The following is an 18,053-nucleotide window of genomic DNA, read 5'->3' on the forward strand; positions in this document are numbered from 1 at the left end:
AATCAGACTTATTAATCATTGGTATAGTTTAAGTAATTTTAATTCTCCAAACAGATTGCCCAAGTAAAATTTATTCCTGGATTTTCAACACAATCCTCATGCATCCATAGGAAACATTTTGCACATCTTATCCATTTCTCTCCCTTTGCATTTTGAGAAAACCTTTTACTTTCTTACGTCGCTTTTTGGTTTTCTTTTCGTTGCTTCCTGTCGTATTTTTCTTTAAATTTCTAACCCTTTTTTGTCCTATTTTTCTTTTTTTTTCTTTTCCGCGTCTATTATTTCTTGTTTATGCGGTGAATCCGTAACTACCGTGGCTTTGCCTCGCCTAGTTGACGTTGAAGGTGGCTCAACAACTGGAAGAGGTTGTATGTCAGCTGGAACTATAAACGGGGAGGAAGGGTTACTTAACCTAGGTGATGCCGTTGATGTTCTTGATCTAGAACTTGTGGGTTCCAAAGGAACGGAGCAATCATTTATAATAGATAATGTGCTGTTGGAATTGGTTGAAAGAGGAGCATTTGGTGAAGCCATTTACAGCTGTATCAATTTGGACTATGGACACGCCATTGTTACGTCCAATGTCAATCACGTCTAAATTTCTTGTGTGGCTGTAGTGACCATCCAATACCAGCAAAACGGGGTCTTCCTTTGATGGTTTTACTTTTTTACACGAAATGTCTTAGCCATTTTGTGAACAACTCGGGCTGGATTCATCCTGAAGAATGACATCCACTTATGGTACCTGCAGGTGCTCCATCAAGTAGTTCAGCTTTCATGTTTTTTCTAGGAAACACCATTAAAGGAGGAATGAATTGACCAGAAGCTGACATACAAGTCACAACTGTTATTAAGCTCCCCTTTCAGCAGATGATAATTTGTGAACTGCTTTCTTACCTTTCTTAGGATTTTTCTTTCTTTATGCTGAACGATGCTAATCCCTTTTTCATCTACATTAAATATTTTATTGGGATTGAAATTAATCTTTTGTAATTCAGGTTTCAGTGTATCAAAAAAAGATTTTACATTTTAGCAGTAAAACCTTGTACGCGAGCTCGTCATAACGATTGTGGTTGGTGAAACGACAAGTTAGGATGGCGAGCCATAAATAACTTCATCCATTTTTTACCTGCTCTCTTTTTAGTGTGTGAAAATGGATGTGGAATGTTATTTCTAATCGTCAATTGAAAAGCCATACGTTTTCAGTCCGAAGCGGTGAAGACAGTCGCTATTTGAATATATCGAACGAGTCAATATTTTTAATGTCTGAGGGTAACTTGTTATAAAGACGCGCACCGTCATATGTTACTGCGGTTTGACCGAACTTGGTACGAGTTTTAGGCAAAACAATGAGACTCGCGCGTCGAGTGCAGGGGCGCCCATATTTTTTGCTGCTATTAAGTTGTAGTTCTTATTTAGTTGTAGTTCTTAGTTATGCCTTTAATATATGATCCTAGTCCATCAATTAATTCTATTTTTAGAGGAAAAGATAGTTCAAATTATTGACCAAGTACTACCAGTTGCTTTTGCGTCTGACAACAGCAAAAAATTAAAAAAATTAACACCGCAGCCAGTTGAGGAATATTATCGCTAGTTCGATTATATTACTCTAAATAATCGATTTTTCGACTAATCGATTTCAAATCGACATGCCAACTCCTGGGCGTAGCTTAGTGCCGAGTTTGATCGCTTCTCGCTCATGAACCTTTGGTCCTGGAATATTGCCTACACAAATCCCGGCGTAGCACACACTGATAATTCGCAGAAACATTTTCTTTTTTACAGTTTGTCTGGAATTCAATTTTTAGTGATTTTATTTCCCTGTCACCCAGTATAATTCCCATCTTGAGGAAATGTTCCGTTACTGAGTTATTGGCAAAAACATATCTTATAATTCTAACCTCAAAATTAGGTTGTTTATCAACAATTTCGAAACTTAGTGACCGTCAGCGCTACGGGATGTGTGGCACCCCCTTTGCGCCTTCGGTTTCTTAAAAAACAAACTATGGGTAAGACCGACAAGATCAATGTTAATCTCTGCCCCGTCGGAAACTGGTTCTTATTCCACAGGGTAGAGGTGTGTTTTTAAAATTGGTCTGGAATTAAATTTTTAGCGATTTTTTTTCATGGAGTCGATTTTATGTTATTGAGAGGCGAGTACTGCGTACATTTTTGTGAGGCTATTTTACAGACAGGAAAAATATATAACAAATATTTGCCATGGGTAGCCAAGTCTTGTAGACGAGATTGCTTTCGGAGTTTTACTCCAGATAATCTTGGATGACTTTCGAGAACTTTGAATTCATAATATTTCTAACAGAAAACAATAATCAATGTACACACTTACAGCCTCGGCTCACTTTCACCTTTTTTTGTTATCGCTGGAAAAATACGTTACGCGTTTCCCCCACGGCTACTTTGAGAGGGGGGATATGTAGGGCTCGCCGGCGTCCAAGGTGCCGAGTGCGCCCAGAACATCGGAATACCCACTAAAGAACCAGCGGTACTCTTAAGATGGACTTAACGAGGAGCGCCACGGGATACCTTTTTATATATATCATATCATCTGCAAACACGTGCAATATTCAAGTTACTCATGTCGTTAACATAAGATAAAAAATACAATGTGCCTAAGACTGAGCTCTGCACACCTTCACTGGCAATAAGGAGGTCACTGTTCTCATATGTTTACAGTATATGTATGATTTCGGAGATAGGTGGCACACCAAGCAAGTTATGGCTTTTGTATTCCACAAGCATCTAAATTGTTTTGTAGCTGGACATGATTCAGGGTGTCAAAGACTTGTGAGAAGTCAATGAAAAGTGCTAATACATGTTTTTTTTTTATTAAGGTAACTATGGACTTCATCAGTAAATTTGGAAAGAAGGTTGGTTGTTCCTTTTCATCTTTGGAATTAACACGTTGACTGTCCAGGCCAAATCCAACAACCTTCACGTGGCGTCCTTCGGTTTTTTTATTAAAGGTAGTTGGAAATACTTCACATTTAATAAATTTATACTTGAAATCTCCGTCACTGTAATATTACAGTTATTTTCAGCATGTATCACATGTGATACAAGGACGTCTCGTCCTTAATTTTAGTGTATCACATATGACGCAGGGAACGTCGAAGCAAAAAATGTGGGTATTCATATAACTAATTGTTTTAGTTTTCTTGCGGTAGTTGCATAAAAATAATTATAAACGTTAATCATAATTAATCGAGCATCGCAGATCTATTGTTGCACAAAATAGTTAACAAAAATGAGTTCCCGACCGTTAAGTGATGCTAATTTGCTGCGTATTTTGGAAGAAAGTGATGGAGAAGATGAAGTTTTCTTGGAATTAGAAGATGCCGCAGTCAGTGATTCCATTGATATTCAGTTACCTTTGGAAGATCAAGAACTTTTGGAAAACGAAGATTCCATTGAGGTAATTGAGCAATTTATAATGGAAACTAACGATCCTGTCAAACCAAGTGGTTCACCAGCTCCCACTCACCCGCCCTCTCAAGATTGGCATACTAATTTGGTAACTTTGCCCAGAGAAAGTTTTACAGGTTATAGTGAGGGAATAGTGAGGGAATACGGATAAAATTACCAATATACCTAGAATAGCTAATGGTAAAATTGCAAGAAAACGTTGTCTTAGTTGCTACAAGAAATTGAAGGATGCTGGCAGCACCACAACAGAAGCTCAGAAGAAATCACCTCAGGTACACACAGATTGTAAACAATGTAATAAGCCATTTTGTATCCCATGCTTTAACGAATTTCATTGATTTTTTGTCTTAGCAATATTTTCATTCAGTAAAAAAAATGTGTTGGTTCATTGGTGTTTTACTTTTCTTAATATCTATTCTAGACGTCCTAATAATATTTATTTCCCTAACTCAGACGTCCTCGCCAATAAACGGTGTAGAGTCTGTACGCCTACTTGCATCAGATGTGATGCAAGGACGTATGGTGAAAGATAAATTTGTATCATATGTGATGCAGGGACTGTCAACGTGTTAATACTATTTATTTTTGACTTGTTTTTTATGTTATTCTGCATCGATCCAGAGAAATAACGGTTTATAATATTGTAAACTAATTGCTTCGGTTGTTTCAACTCAGTCACCATGTGGGTGTAATTTCACGAAGCTTATTGAAGAAAATACTATTATTGTGGTATATTAATGTTAACAATTTCGGAATATTTGCAAAATTTTCTCTTTATTATTTTTTTTTTTTCTTTTAATTTTACATCCACAGGCTCACAGATGCCCGTGCCTTTTTTTAATTACAATTTATTTTACTAAGGGAACAAGATTTTTGACGCACTGAGCGCTACAGTAGTTACTAGATGGTTACAATATTTGCTTACAATATCTGGCGTTATAGTAGTATAACGCCACCGCAGCAGCCGGTCTTCTTTTCCTCCGAAGGTCTTCATTTGGAGGGTGACCCGTACTGACCATAATTTTATTTTTATATACTTTTTTTTATAATTATATATATGTATGTTCCTTACAGGCGTATTTAATTTTAATTTATTACATGCTACTTTTATTAATTTCATACATTTATTACATCTTTTTATCATTTTATTCATTAAACCGCAACCCAAGAATAGAAATTCTTGGGTTGCGGACCTTGCACCATGTTTGAGCAGTGAGAGCACAGCTGCTGCGACAGTCGCGCTTGTGAATAATCATTTTTAGGCTGTGCTCTACGATGGTCTTTCTTGAGGCCCCCACCGCTCGGCCGATGAAACCGCCGATTGCATCGTCACCGTCATCCGTGTAGTAGACATAAGTGTTTTGGGGTGGTTTTTATCTGGTTTAATAAAAAAAAATATCCCAATGAGTTTCTTTGGTTGTCATTTCCAAACTGGTGATAGATTTGACAATCATTAAGCAAGTCTAACTATTCTTTATTTTATTGATAACCTCAAATTATATACAATTCTGTTTTTGAAGACCTATGATAACAATCAAATACCAATTAATTTTTACTCTAGTTGAATTAATGGTCCATTCATTTATACAAACACCACTCACGACATAACATTAATTCCAATATTTACATTAATAACCCAGTTTACGAGAAAATATATGATTAAATCACATAATTCACTTATTTAGCACATAACGAAATATTCCTACATACCCATTTCATGAATTGTATTTTCATTTTAATCATTAATTAAAGTGTATTGAAGACTATTACTTAAATATTATGAAACTTATATTTGTGGTTAATCGCATAGGGCGCCGCTGCGGAAAAGCACAACCGAAGACTCCGCCCCAGTCGCCATTCTCTGAGGAGCAGAAACATCAAAGATGAACATCTTCATTCCCAGGTAAGGATCCAGGGAACCTACCTTTCCCTTCAATAAAACCCTCCTTGCGACGGCTCATTCAAACCGTCTCAAGGCGATCCTTCCAGAAACCACCCCAGATTTGCCATGGGTAGCCAAGTCTTGTAGACGAGATTGCTTTCGGAGTTTGCTCCAGATAATCTAGGATGACTTTCGAGAACTTTGTATTCATAATATTTCTAATAGAAAACAATAATCAATGCACACACTTATAGCCTCGGCTTACCTCGGCCATCCCATGGGTGTCCCTTACGACACCCATGGGATGAGATTAGGGGAGTACAATTATAAGCTGGTACTCCACAGCAGAACAAAAAATATAGTAAAAATATATATTTTACTCGTTTAAGCAACAAATTTGTTGACTAGGTAAATGATGTAAACTTGGGACAAAAATTAATATGAACTTGCCTATCTTGGTATTTCCGGAGTATTTAAAAATGGAATCATACTTATAGACAACAATTGTTAAACTACCTTTTTACCTACATAACCACACTAACCTTAACAAATGTTCAAATTGAGCTCCTGCACGTGTGATACACAGTTCGGCACGTTTACGCATATTGTCTTTCACACAATTTAACACGAATGGGCACGAAAGCACTGATGATTTTTAATTTCATCTCCTCTCTGTTTGCGTTCTCTGTAACATACACGAGACGTTTTACCTCTCCCCATAAATAAAAATCCAGTGGCTGGTCATGACACAGGCCCTCCAGCCCTATCCAGCGATCTCTGAACGTATTATTTATGTACTCACATACTTGCGTCTGATAGTACGCGGGTGCTCCGTCGTGTTGATAAAATAAATTTTGGTGATTACTCAGTCTATCAGCTTCATTTATGTCAGCTTCATTTATAATTTGGCACATCATCGAGCGTGCCGTTCACCGCAAGTATGACACGCCATTGAGTCTTCCTTCGATGAAATACGGCCCTAACAGAACACAGAACACTAAACCTGTGTTGATAAGCGTCCTGTCGCGTAACGTATGGATTGGAATGACTCGACCAATGCTCATTGTGTACCGTAAAACGGGGTTAACAGACACAATTTTGAACTTAATCTCCATTTTGTAAATGTCTTCAAAAGACAAGAGAACATTATATTGTGCTTATATCATGTCTCAGATGTTTTAATATTTTATGTTCCTCTAAATTGGGATTTATTTTTTAATTACAGCGCAAAATGCAAAAATATTTTACCTTTCTATTGACCCGCACATGGGTTTAAAACTGTCACGTCTCATAGGTACCTACCTATACATCGTCACTCATTAAATCTTTCAAAATATCATTATAGTTCTTGTAATAATATGATGGTTGCCGTGTTTGGATAGTTTGTAAACTGCTTGGACCAGGGCGATCATTATTATCAGTTGTATCCTCTAAAATTTTAAGATGCGAATTTATATTTATTTTTTTGCACTTATTCAAAGTAGCTTTTTTCATCGTAGTAATCTATCTTTTCATTAGAAAATAAATCATATCTCATCTCCTTTTGTAGATCTAGAACGGATTTTTCTATTTCAGTTTTATTTTCATTATTTTGCACTTCAGGTTATCTGCTTAAAACTTCTTCTTCATTAATCGGGTACATTCCTGTTTTTCGGAATCCTGCTATTATATTAGCCTTACTGTTATTACGAAGCTCTTCCATTAATTTATTTAAAAGTCTAGGCAAACATCCCTTTGGAATCGTTGTTTGGGCTTATCAGTCGGTTTTTTTTCCATTTCAATACTACGTTTCGCCATGCTATCTTCATAGGCTTGAAGAATGCCACATCAAGAGGTTGTGTGGGATGTGTTCTATTCGCATCAAACCAACCATATTGCGTGCGATTATACCTTGCTCCCGGTGGTACGTTTTCAGTCGATGTGTTGTACAAGTTTTGAGCCTTGTATACCACATACCGTGGCAGTAAAGTGCCGTCGTCTGTAGCGGCAATCATCAATGAAACTGACGACTTTGAGCTTCATTACCCTCTCTGGGTACTGCGTTTCTCGTTTAGTAATAATTTTTTTGCGTCCTGGGTCATCGGTCAAATTAGTTTCATCGTAGTTAATTAAATTGCTCGGATTAAAACCTGCCAACGACTCTTCTAACTCTTTGAAATATTCTTTAATTGTGTCTGGTGAAACTTCTGCCCTTTTTTTTAATGTTTTGTCTATATCTTTGGGAAATTTTATTTTTGTGACGTTTTAGAGAACTCGCGACAAAGTCGGGTCCCGGTAAATTGTTTTTAAATTTGAGCACCGTCCGGCCCACTGGGTCAAGTTAAGTTTAATGTAACTTAAATCTAATGCATCTAAAGGGCATCCCCATTCAGCACATATATTGATATACTTTAGCATGCACTCTTCAGTCTCTTCTGTTAAAATAGTTTGCCCTCCTTGTTTCTTCATAGTTTTGACGCTGTGTCTATAAAGTACAGATTTATCGATATCATATTTCTCGGCTATGGCATTTAAAGAGAATTTGCCATTCGCATATGCCGCAACAGCTTCATTTATAATATTTTCATCGTATTTTCAATACCTTCTCCACCTAGGATCAGGTTTATACACACGCGGCATAATGATTATGTACCTATAACAGAAGCAAATATTTATATAGGCGATAAAATCATTATCTACTTACCTACATAATTAGTAAGACTGTACTTAAAACTAGGATTTAAATCCTGATTTGGAAGTTTATAATTTAATAATACCTACTAGCTCCCTCGGGCATAGACCTAGATATACACATTACAGGTACCTAGACCTAAATCTTAAAATAGTACCTACTTGTAGATCATCAATATCTCCTCCGAATCATACAACTCCCAAGAATTCTAAATTATTCTACCAAAAAAAAAATCAATAGGTAGCAGCCCTAACACATTTTTCTAACCACCTCTTACTCGTTTCTATTTAACCCTCTTACGTGTCTATTGAACCCATACTATGTATCTATTCGCCCCTTTACCGTGTCTATTTACTTCAATCACAAATGATAAATGGTTTACAATTTTACAAATATTTCGAAATTTACATCACAAACGCTCTTACCTTTTTATTAATCTGGATGACAAGCAACCAACGAATATATTAACAAGTTGTGATGCCACAAAACACTTCCGTTCACAATCAAAATAGTTAATTTTACAGGACCTCGTTAAGCCTGCATTTAGGAGATTCACTTCAAAATCTTTTTCGATAATGTTGGTTACACCTCACTTCAATTTAGTGTTGCTATTTCAAAAAATGTATACTGCAGTTTTAGTAAAATATAAATTCGAAAGTTTTTTCTTTCAAAATGTCTAAAAAATAGCCTGTAGAAAAACATTTTTAGTTTTGTATCTATTCACCCCTGCGATTTTATTTTTTACGGTACGTTAAATACACCAACTTTAATTAGTAAACGTAGCCTCGTCCGGAAACAATATGTTTTTGTTAGTGTTTTGCAAAAACCACCGATAAAAATTTATTCGTGGCTCGTAATCGTTGGCACTGAGTTTTTGAACATATCGAAAATGATACGTGTGGAATCTACTTCACAAAAAAGGGCTACCCTTCTTTGTGAAGTAGATTCAATCAAACGCCGATGATAAGTACATAGATTCAATGTAACGATGTTAATCAAATGCTAGCAGACAATACCCTTTAGCATATTGCTCTCTAGATATCCCATTACCTTCATTAAAAAAATGTATGCCAGTCCCGGAGAACAATGTATGATAGACCGTTGTAAAAATATTACTTCAAATGATGGCTGTAAAGCTTTTGGTGGTATTTGATGTCCATCTATATACAGGCAGTCCTCGTACTTACGGCATGTTAGGTTCTCGAAATATGCGACGTAAATCGAAACGACGTAAGTCCAGACATATTTTTTCATATGTTTACATGTAAAACTCAAGGGTTAGGATCCACACGGACTCGAAATTTAAAAAAAAAAACTGCATTTATAACAAAGGATACATATACATACTTTATTATCAAAAGTAAGTTCTTAAAATAATTATATACATATGGACTTATAAATTGCTAGTTATTTTTGGTATTTGTGATTACATATTGATTTTAATAATGATTATAAAACTTTAATATGTAATCAAATGAGAAATAATAAATTAAAATTTTGGCTTAAAGAAACTATCAATTCTAGATTGCTTCCCTTCTTTCTTCTTGCTATCATACAGATCTTGGTAACACTGATAGGCTGCACAAATTTTGTTATTAACGTGAGAAACTTCTCTCAAAATTAGGATCATTTTCTTCAAAAATTTTCATGGCATTCTCCAAATTTGTGAAGGCTACGGAAAGTTTTTTTAGTGTAAGTTCTTTTTCAGGGTTACTTATAGAAGAAGCTATTTCTTGTGACTCGATTGCTGCCTTTTGTACTTGTGCCTCCAATTTTTTTTTTTTTTATTATTACATCCACAGGCTCAAAGGTGCCCATGCCTTTTTTTAATTACTATTTGTTTATTTTATTTAGGGAACAAATTTTGACGCACTAAGCGCTACAGCGGTTACTCTATGCTTACAATATTTGTTTACAATAACTTAACCACTATAACGCCACTGCAGCAGCTGGTCTTCTTTCCCTCCGAAGGTCTTCATTTGGAGGGTGAGCCGTACTGACCATAATAATATATATCTATATCTATACATTTTTTGTGTATTATCCTTAAGGGCGATTTATTACATATTACATTTATTATTTATTACATATTACATTTATTACATCTTATGATAATAAGTTTATAATTTTATGACTATTTTTCTATTTTTGGGTAGCGGGCGCTGCACCACGTTTTATCAGCGAGAGGAGTTTTACCGCGTGAGGTATACTTTCATGAACTCGGAGCCTCACGCGTCTGGTCTGGATGATGATGACTTCGCCGTAGGTCTGTCCCTGCGATTCATGGATGGTCATGACGCGTGACCCTACGCCTTTGCCGTATCCCTGGTCCATCAGGAGTCTTTTTTCTTCATGCTTGTGTGCCTGGTATAGGGTTCCGGTTTGGTCTGATGGTATTTTCGCGCCAGTGAACCTATCCATCTTTAGGGTGTGGACGATGGGGTTGGCAGAGTATATGGCTCTGTATACGTCGCTGATGGCAAATGCGACGTCCATGGGGCACCGGTATGTGCATGACAACTCTCTAGTGCTGTTTATCGTCAGGTTAGGGCGACAGCACCTCATTTCGAACAGATTTTCTCTGTCGATATAAGGCAACTGGTTTATATCTCCGACGAGAACCACCTCCTTGGCCCCGGATAGTCTAGCCGCCATCACTATGGCTCCGAAATGGTTCATGAGGGCTTCGTCAACCGTTAGGCGATTGCACTTTATGTCCTCATGGATACTATTTACAAGGATGGAAGCCATAGTTCGTACCCTTGATTTGGCTTTTTGGCGGCTTCCACTGTATTAGTGGCTACTAATTCATTGTTCTCCTCACCTCATCCCATGAAGCAGCAATATTTTTTACGCATTGCAAGATATTATAACTTTTCGAAAAATCTCTCAGCTCCATGCCATCATTTTCATTAGCCTTTACAGCCTGCGAAAAAGTTCTACTGAGATAATAGGCCTTAAAAGACTCTATAAATCCTTGATCCATCGGCTGTAACAACGAAGTGGTGTTTGAAGGCAGGAACAAAATTTTGATTTGAGGATCGATATCGGCAATACGCACAGGATGGTCGGGAGCATTGTCCAAAATAAGTAAAGCTTTATAAGCCAAATTATTGTTTAAACAGTACTGTTTCACTTCAGGTATAAAATGCTTAGTAAACCATTCTTCAAAAAGTATTGATGTAACCCATGCTTTTGGATTAGCCTTCCATATAACTGAAAGAGTACTCTTGACGTAATTTTTAAGAGCTCGAGGATTTTCAGATCTATAAACCATAAGGGGTTTAATTTAAGATCACCTTCAACATTCGAACCCAATAACAACGTCAAACGATCTTTAGCTGCTTTAAACCCAGGCATAGACTTTTCATCCTGCGATATAAAAGTACGAGAAGGCATTTTTTTCCAAAACGTTTAAGCGAATAGTATTCACTTTCGATAATTTCCTTTAATATGCCAGGAAAAATCTGAGTAGCCAACATGATTGGCACTAGCAGCTTCTCCTTGCACTCGAATTTTATGTAACGAATATCTCGTTTTAAAGCGCATGAACCACCTGCGACTGGCAGAAAAACATTTTGTTTCTTCACTATTATTCTCGCCACGTTTATTTTGCAGTTTGTTGTTTGATATACTCAGCGCCTTATTTTGTATAATAGCCAAACTTAGAGGAACCCGTCGCTGAGTTTGATCTTGAATCCAAGTGTACAAGAGTTTTTCCATTTCATAAACTAAAGCATTCCTTTTTTGTATAATAGTGCTGTTTGAAGAGACGGAAGGTAGAGCTGTTAAGAGTTTTTCTTTATCTTTCAATATTGTTTGTACCGTCGTGCGTGATAAATTAAGTTCTCGTCCAGTAGATGAAGTCGAACAACCGCGATCTTTGAGTTTTAAAATCTTAGATTTAACCTCCATTGTAATTGTCTTTCTTACTCTCTTCTTCACTTTACTATTACTGTCTTGTTTAGGTTTAAGTCGAGGACTGCCTGTACAAACAAAACGTATTCATATCATAGTTTTCAAAATTGAATGGGTTCTTTGTGAGGCTACCATTGAATGCAGCATTATTCACAAAGCCAACTATGCATCTTTTAGGTACTTGTCCTAGGAAAATGTTATCAAGAGTTTTTCCTTGAAATGGAAAGGAAATTCAACAACTCCAACAGACCATTCACCCTCCAGTGTCATGGGTTTGGGTAGTTTTGTTGAAAAAATTGTTGTTTTATTGTTAGGAAAATATTTCATTGAACTATTGTTAGGTAAAGTTAAATTAAAACTTTCTTTATTATTCATATTTCATTTAAATTAGAAGCTGATATCCAACTATTAAATTTATTCGGATAACCTTTCCACTTCACTAGCACTTCTTGTCTGACGCCGGAATAGCGGTTCTGAATTATTTTATCTATCTTAAGCTCGATGGTGGGGTTATAAACTACCTTTTGTAGCTCTCATTCATAAAAAGTCCCAACTACCTCTTCCCCTTCTATATCTTTTATAGTTATGGGGGTGAGTGCGTGAAGTAATTGTTATATTTAGGTGTGCGAGGGGTACCAGATGGTCGTATCAAGCTTTGGTATTGTGACAGAATAGTACGATACCGAGATTCACCAGTTAACATCTTCATAGAGAAAGTATCACAAGCATTTTTACATTTATATAGCACAGCAATGGAAGAAAGTGAAGTAATATTATCTACTAGGCGCTTATTTCTTACATCTACAGATAAATTGTAGGGTACAGTTGCCAAATAACGTCCCCTTTTTGTAAAACACAATATTTTTAAATAATGTAACAAGTAAAGTATTAAATAAGGAATCAGAGTTAAGTTGAAACATTTCTTTATTATTTTGAACAGTCAAAAACTTCTTAATTCTGTTACTTTTTCTACAAAAATTGCTTTAACAAAAACTAGAAATTCAAAAATATTTAGTTTTTTAGGCGCCTAATTACGTCCCGGGGAATCACAATAATAAGTACGTAAACTTAAATTTTATCTTTAAAAGTAATTATTATTAATCGTAATTATTATATCTAATCAGACTTATTAATCATTGGTATAGTTTAAGTAATTTTAATTCTCCAAACAGATTGCACAAGTAAAATTTATTCCTGGATTTTCAACACAATCCTCATGCATCCATAGGAAACATTTTGCACATCTTATCCATTTCTCTCCCTTTGTATTTTGAGAAAACCTTTTCTGACATACTGGGCATTTAGCGTCATCGTTGTCACTGTCTTCTTCGTCTGTAGCAACTGAAATTTGGTCTTCTTCAGACGTGTCCTCGCCAGAAGATTGATTCTTACGTCGCGTTTTGGTTTTCTTTTCGTTGCTTTCTGTCGTATTTTTCTTTAAATTTCTAACCCTTTTTGTCCTGTTTTTCTTTCATCTTTTTCTTTTTTTTTTCTTTTCCGCATCTATTATTTCTTGTTTATGCGGTGAATCCGTAACTACCATGGCTTTGCCTCACCTAGTTGTCGTTGAAGGTGGCTCCACAACTGGAACAGGTTGTATGTCAGCTGGAACTATAAACGCGGAGGAAGGGTTACTTAACCTAGGTGATGCCGTTGATGTTCTTGATCTAGAACTTGTGGGTTCCAAAGAAACAGAGCAATCATTTATAATAGATAATGTGCTGTTTGAATTGGTTGAAAGAGGAGCATTTGGTGAGTCTATGAAAATGTTTTCGTTGAGTGGAAATATTCCTGTTTTTCGGAAGCCATTTACAGCTGTATCAATTTTACATGCTTTTGCATAAGCTTTCCCAAATATTCCTTCAACTTGGTATTGAGTAACAATCCGCCCTGGATGATTTATTAACCAATTGTCTACTTCTTGGGCATAAAAAGTTTTTAAGGGAATCATGAATGAAACGTCCAAAGGCTGCATATGGTTAGTTGAATGAGGCAGGTAGACTATGGACACGCCATTGTCATGTCCAATGTCAATCACGTCTAAATTTCTTGTGTGGCTGTAGTGACCATCCAATACCAGCAAAACGGGGTCTTCCTTTGATGGTTTTATTTTTTACACGAAATGTCTTAGCCATTTTGTGAACAACTCAGGCTGTATCCATCCCGAAGGATGACATCCACTTATGGTACCATCACAGGTGCTCCATCAAGTAGTTCAGCTTTCATGTTTTTTCTAGGAAACACCATTAAAGGAAGAACGAATTGATTCCCATGGACCAGTTGGACCAGTTGGACCAGTTGGACCAGTTGGTCCATGGGAATCTGATAATCATGAGACTTAGTTAAGTCTGTGTACCATTTTTATATCTAAAATAAAATATTTTCTATTATCAAATGAACAAGAACGATCCTTCAGTTAATTATATATTATAACAATGGGGACAACGGTTGCGGCCATAATGGGGACACTCCTTCCCACTACTATCTTAATACATACACAGGTACACATTGTATCCAATGAATTCCATATGACATTAGCTGACTCGTGTTGAATTTTCTTTGTGGCGAATAAAGACCGCATCACAGCATTGCAATTATAACGCCGAACTAAGTCATTCAAAGCTTCCTAATAATTTGCATCAGCCGTTGAGAAATTACTCTGCAGATTTAACGCTTCTCCACTCAAATTGCACTTAAATCGTGTGGCTGGCCACCACCACGATTGGGTCTCCTGCAGGAGCGAGAAATTTGAGGGGTGAGTTTCTACGTCCTTTCGCTACAACCGGGCCTAAGAAAACACTCACAGTGCTGTACGCAGCTATGTACCACCCCGACATTCTCCCTTTGATGATTTGGGATGTGTCGTTGTTGTATAGGGCCGCTTCGGCTTCATTGAGATCCACCTCCAGCAGTTTTTCATTGCCTCGTTGGTAGGTCTGCATGATATTTTTGCAGGTGGCTAAGTGAACTTCACGGGTCGCTGTCACTATAGCCTAGAACTCTAGGAATGCATTCACTGTGTGGTATCGCGGGTTTGACGCCGGTCTTCGCTTAAGTGGTGTGATTTGTCCCCAGTCAGCCCTCGTCGAACCGGTGCGAGACGTTTTGGGTTTTCTTTGGTCTTCTGACCTTAGGAATTCCCTCATCGCCGTCGCCTGTCGGTCCGCAGAGGGAATAGGATACTGGGAAAATTTGGCGCAATTTAAACTCCTTGTTTTGTTTGTAGCGAATTGCTATGTCGCCTTTTTCAGCGCCGACTTTCATGGCATCCACGCTTATCCGGCGTGGCATGTTGTTCCTGTCCTCCTCGCCGAGTTTCGAGAGCTGTGTGCATGCCGGTGCAAAAGGAGGTATCCGCACCCCACTCGAAGAGTGCAACCACTTTCTTTCTTGCATGGTAAGCGCGTCGATGGTGGCGCCCTTTATTCTCACTTTTGAAGTGCTCCCTTTGATCAGCAAGGCTAGTCCAGGCGACACCGTCACGCGGTCCGAGCCGTCTGGGTGACAGAAGCTAAGAGCGGACGTACACGGACTGCTCGAGCAGTTAACGATTGAGCGATGTACACTGACCGCTCGAGCGGTCGGCGTTGACTGCTTGAGCAATCGGTTGTTGACTGCTCGAGCTGTCGCTACTAACCGCTCAAGCAGTTGAATTTCTACCGCAGTCTAGTCATGGATTCTGACGAGGAAGCACTGCTTTTGCTGCTTCTGCTCAAGCGGAGACGACGGCGGCAACGTCAAAAGAGAAAATTTTGGGTTCATCCAATTTTGGAATTAAGAGAACAACATGGACAATTCCATCATTTGTTTATGGAACTTAGAAGTGATGAAGAAAAATTTTTCAACTATGTCGTATGTGTCAGTGTCTTCGTTTGATGAAATGAATAATATACTAAGGTCTAAAATTAAACGTGAAGACACAATCATGAAGAGAAGTATCCAAGCAGAAGAAAGACTAGCAGTAACATTGAGGTTCGAAAAATAAATAACAATTATTTAAATTTTTATTCATTAAAAATATTGGAAATTAAATCATCAGACATTACTGAAGATGATGAAAGGTCTTCAAATTGAGAGTTTTGGTCATCAGCCGCTGATGTAGAGGGGCCAGTCGCTAATTTAGAGGGGCCAGTCGCTGATGCAGAGGTAGAGGGGCCAGTATTATAACCATATTGTCCACGGTAATCATTAAAAGGTGAATACTGTGATGAATATCCCCTGTCACCGTAACTCGCAGGATATGTGTGATTTGTGATCGCTTTAAAGTGTTTAATTACGTTAAGTATTTCTGTCTTAGCATCTAATTTATACTGCTCATTAATTTTTTTAAACTCGCCAACTAATGACAGAAAGAACAATTTATCTTCATCTTCATTAAAAATGCGCGAATTCTTTTTTTTTTTTTTTTTTCATCGAATTTTTCATCGAAGCGTTTAGCTAATTTTTCAATTAAGATGTTCTCATCTGTGATTGTAGTATTTAATTTTCTTTTGTTTCTTTCTTTGTTTATTTGATTTTGACGATTTTCACTTTCTTCAGACGTAATTTCAGCGTGCTCACTTTCTTCTAAACTGTTTGTTTTATCGGGTCTATCTTCTATTATTACCTTTAAAAAAGACATCTGTTGATAATATGCTATATGGTTTTATTTTTTTAGCATATCTGGTGTACCCATCTCTTAATGTCTTCCATTTTTTCTGTATTAACATGGCTGTAACAGCAAAAAAAAAATTATTGGTACAATTTATTGATTTAAAAATATGTTTTTACAGGTATTTGGCAACTGGATGTACATTTATGGATTTGCAATATAGTTTTAGAATAGCATCAGCAACAATTGGTAAGATAGTGAGGGATGTTTGCAGAAATATATGGATACATATGAAGGATATGTGTATGGAACAACTAACTGAAGATAAATGGAAAGACATAATAAATGATTTCAAAAATACTTCTAAGTTTCCGAACTGCCTTGGCACCGTTGACGGCAAACATATTAGAATAATACAACCCGCGCAAAGTGGATCGTCATATTATAACTATAAAAATTATTTTTCGATAATACTTCTAGCAGTATGTGATAGTAATTATATGTTCACTTTCGTGGATATAGGCTCGTATGGTAGGCACGCTGACTCGACTATTTTCGAAGAGAGTTGTCTATATAAATTGTTACAAGAAAAAAAGTTAAATATACCTCCACCTTCTGCAATATCGCATAATGGACCTTTATTACCGAATGTGTTTATTGGAGATGAAGCATTCAGCTTGCAGGAAAATTTAATGCGTCCATATGGTGGCAAGATTTTACCAGAGAAAAAAAAAATTTTAACTATCGGTTATCACGTGCTAGGCGATATATTGAATGCACGTTTGGCATATTAGCTAATAAATGGCGGATCTTTTTTTTTTTTATATGCCCCGGGATAGCAAATGACTCTACTCCACCTGATGGTAAGTGGTAGTAGAGTCCAAACGCGACGACGGCCAGTACAGTCGGGAAGAATGTTCTGTACTAGCCGTCCCCGCCTTGCCGGCCCGCAAGATGCCTCTTCACGCCTCGTTTGAAGGAACCCGGGTTGTAAGAGGAGGGGAACACGTGAGCTGGTAAGGAATTCCATTCTTTGGTAGTGCGACAAAGAAAGGAGTTGCCAAATTTCTTTGTGCGCGATGGAATTGATGTCACAGTTAGGCGGTGACATCGAGAACCAGCTCGCGTGGACTTAAGAAGGAAGGGGGAAGCAGGAATTAGAGAGAATAATTCCTCAGAGCACTCTGAGGAAGAGGAGAGGATCTTCCATAGACCACTTAACGTCAGTGTTGATTTCGCAGTGGATATAGTAAAAGCATCATGTGTTCTTCACAACTACGTAAAACAACGAGATGGAAATAAATTTGAGGGTCTTCCTCACTCTATAGTACATTCAACCCAGCAAGTTCGTCAAACCCAGTTCATACCTTACATACCTCGATGCAAATAATCTTTATGGTTGGGCTATGTCTCAATTTCTGCCCACAGGAAGTTTTGAATAGGTCGGATCAGTTACTAGTTTTAATATATCTGATGTTTCTGATATTGGATATATTTTAGAAGTCGATTTGGAGTATCCTGATCACTTTTACAATTTACATTCTGAC

General features: G+C 37.2%; 1 pseudogene; it reads left to right on the forward strand.

The window, feature by feature from the left end:
• Positions 1–15,587: 15,587 nt before the first annotated feature.
• Positions 15,588–17,300, forward strand: LOC126779850 (uncharacterized; annotated as a pseudogene).
• The last annotated feature ends 753 nt before the right edge of the window (positions 17,301–18,053 follow it).

Source organism: Nymphalis io, chromosome 30, assembly GCF_905147045.1.
Source record: "Nymphalis io chromosome 30, ilAglIoxx1.1, whole genome shotgun sequence".
Lineage (NCBI taxonomy): Eukaryota > Metazoa > Arthropoda > Insecta > Lepidoptera > Nymphalidae > Nymphalis > Nymphalis io.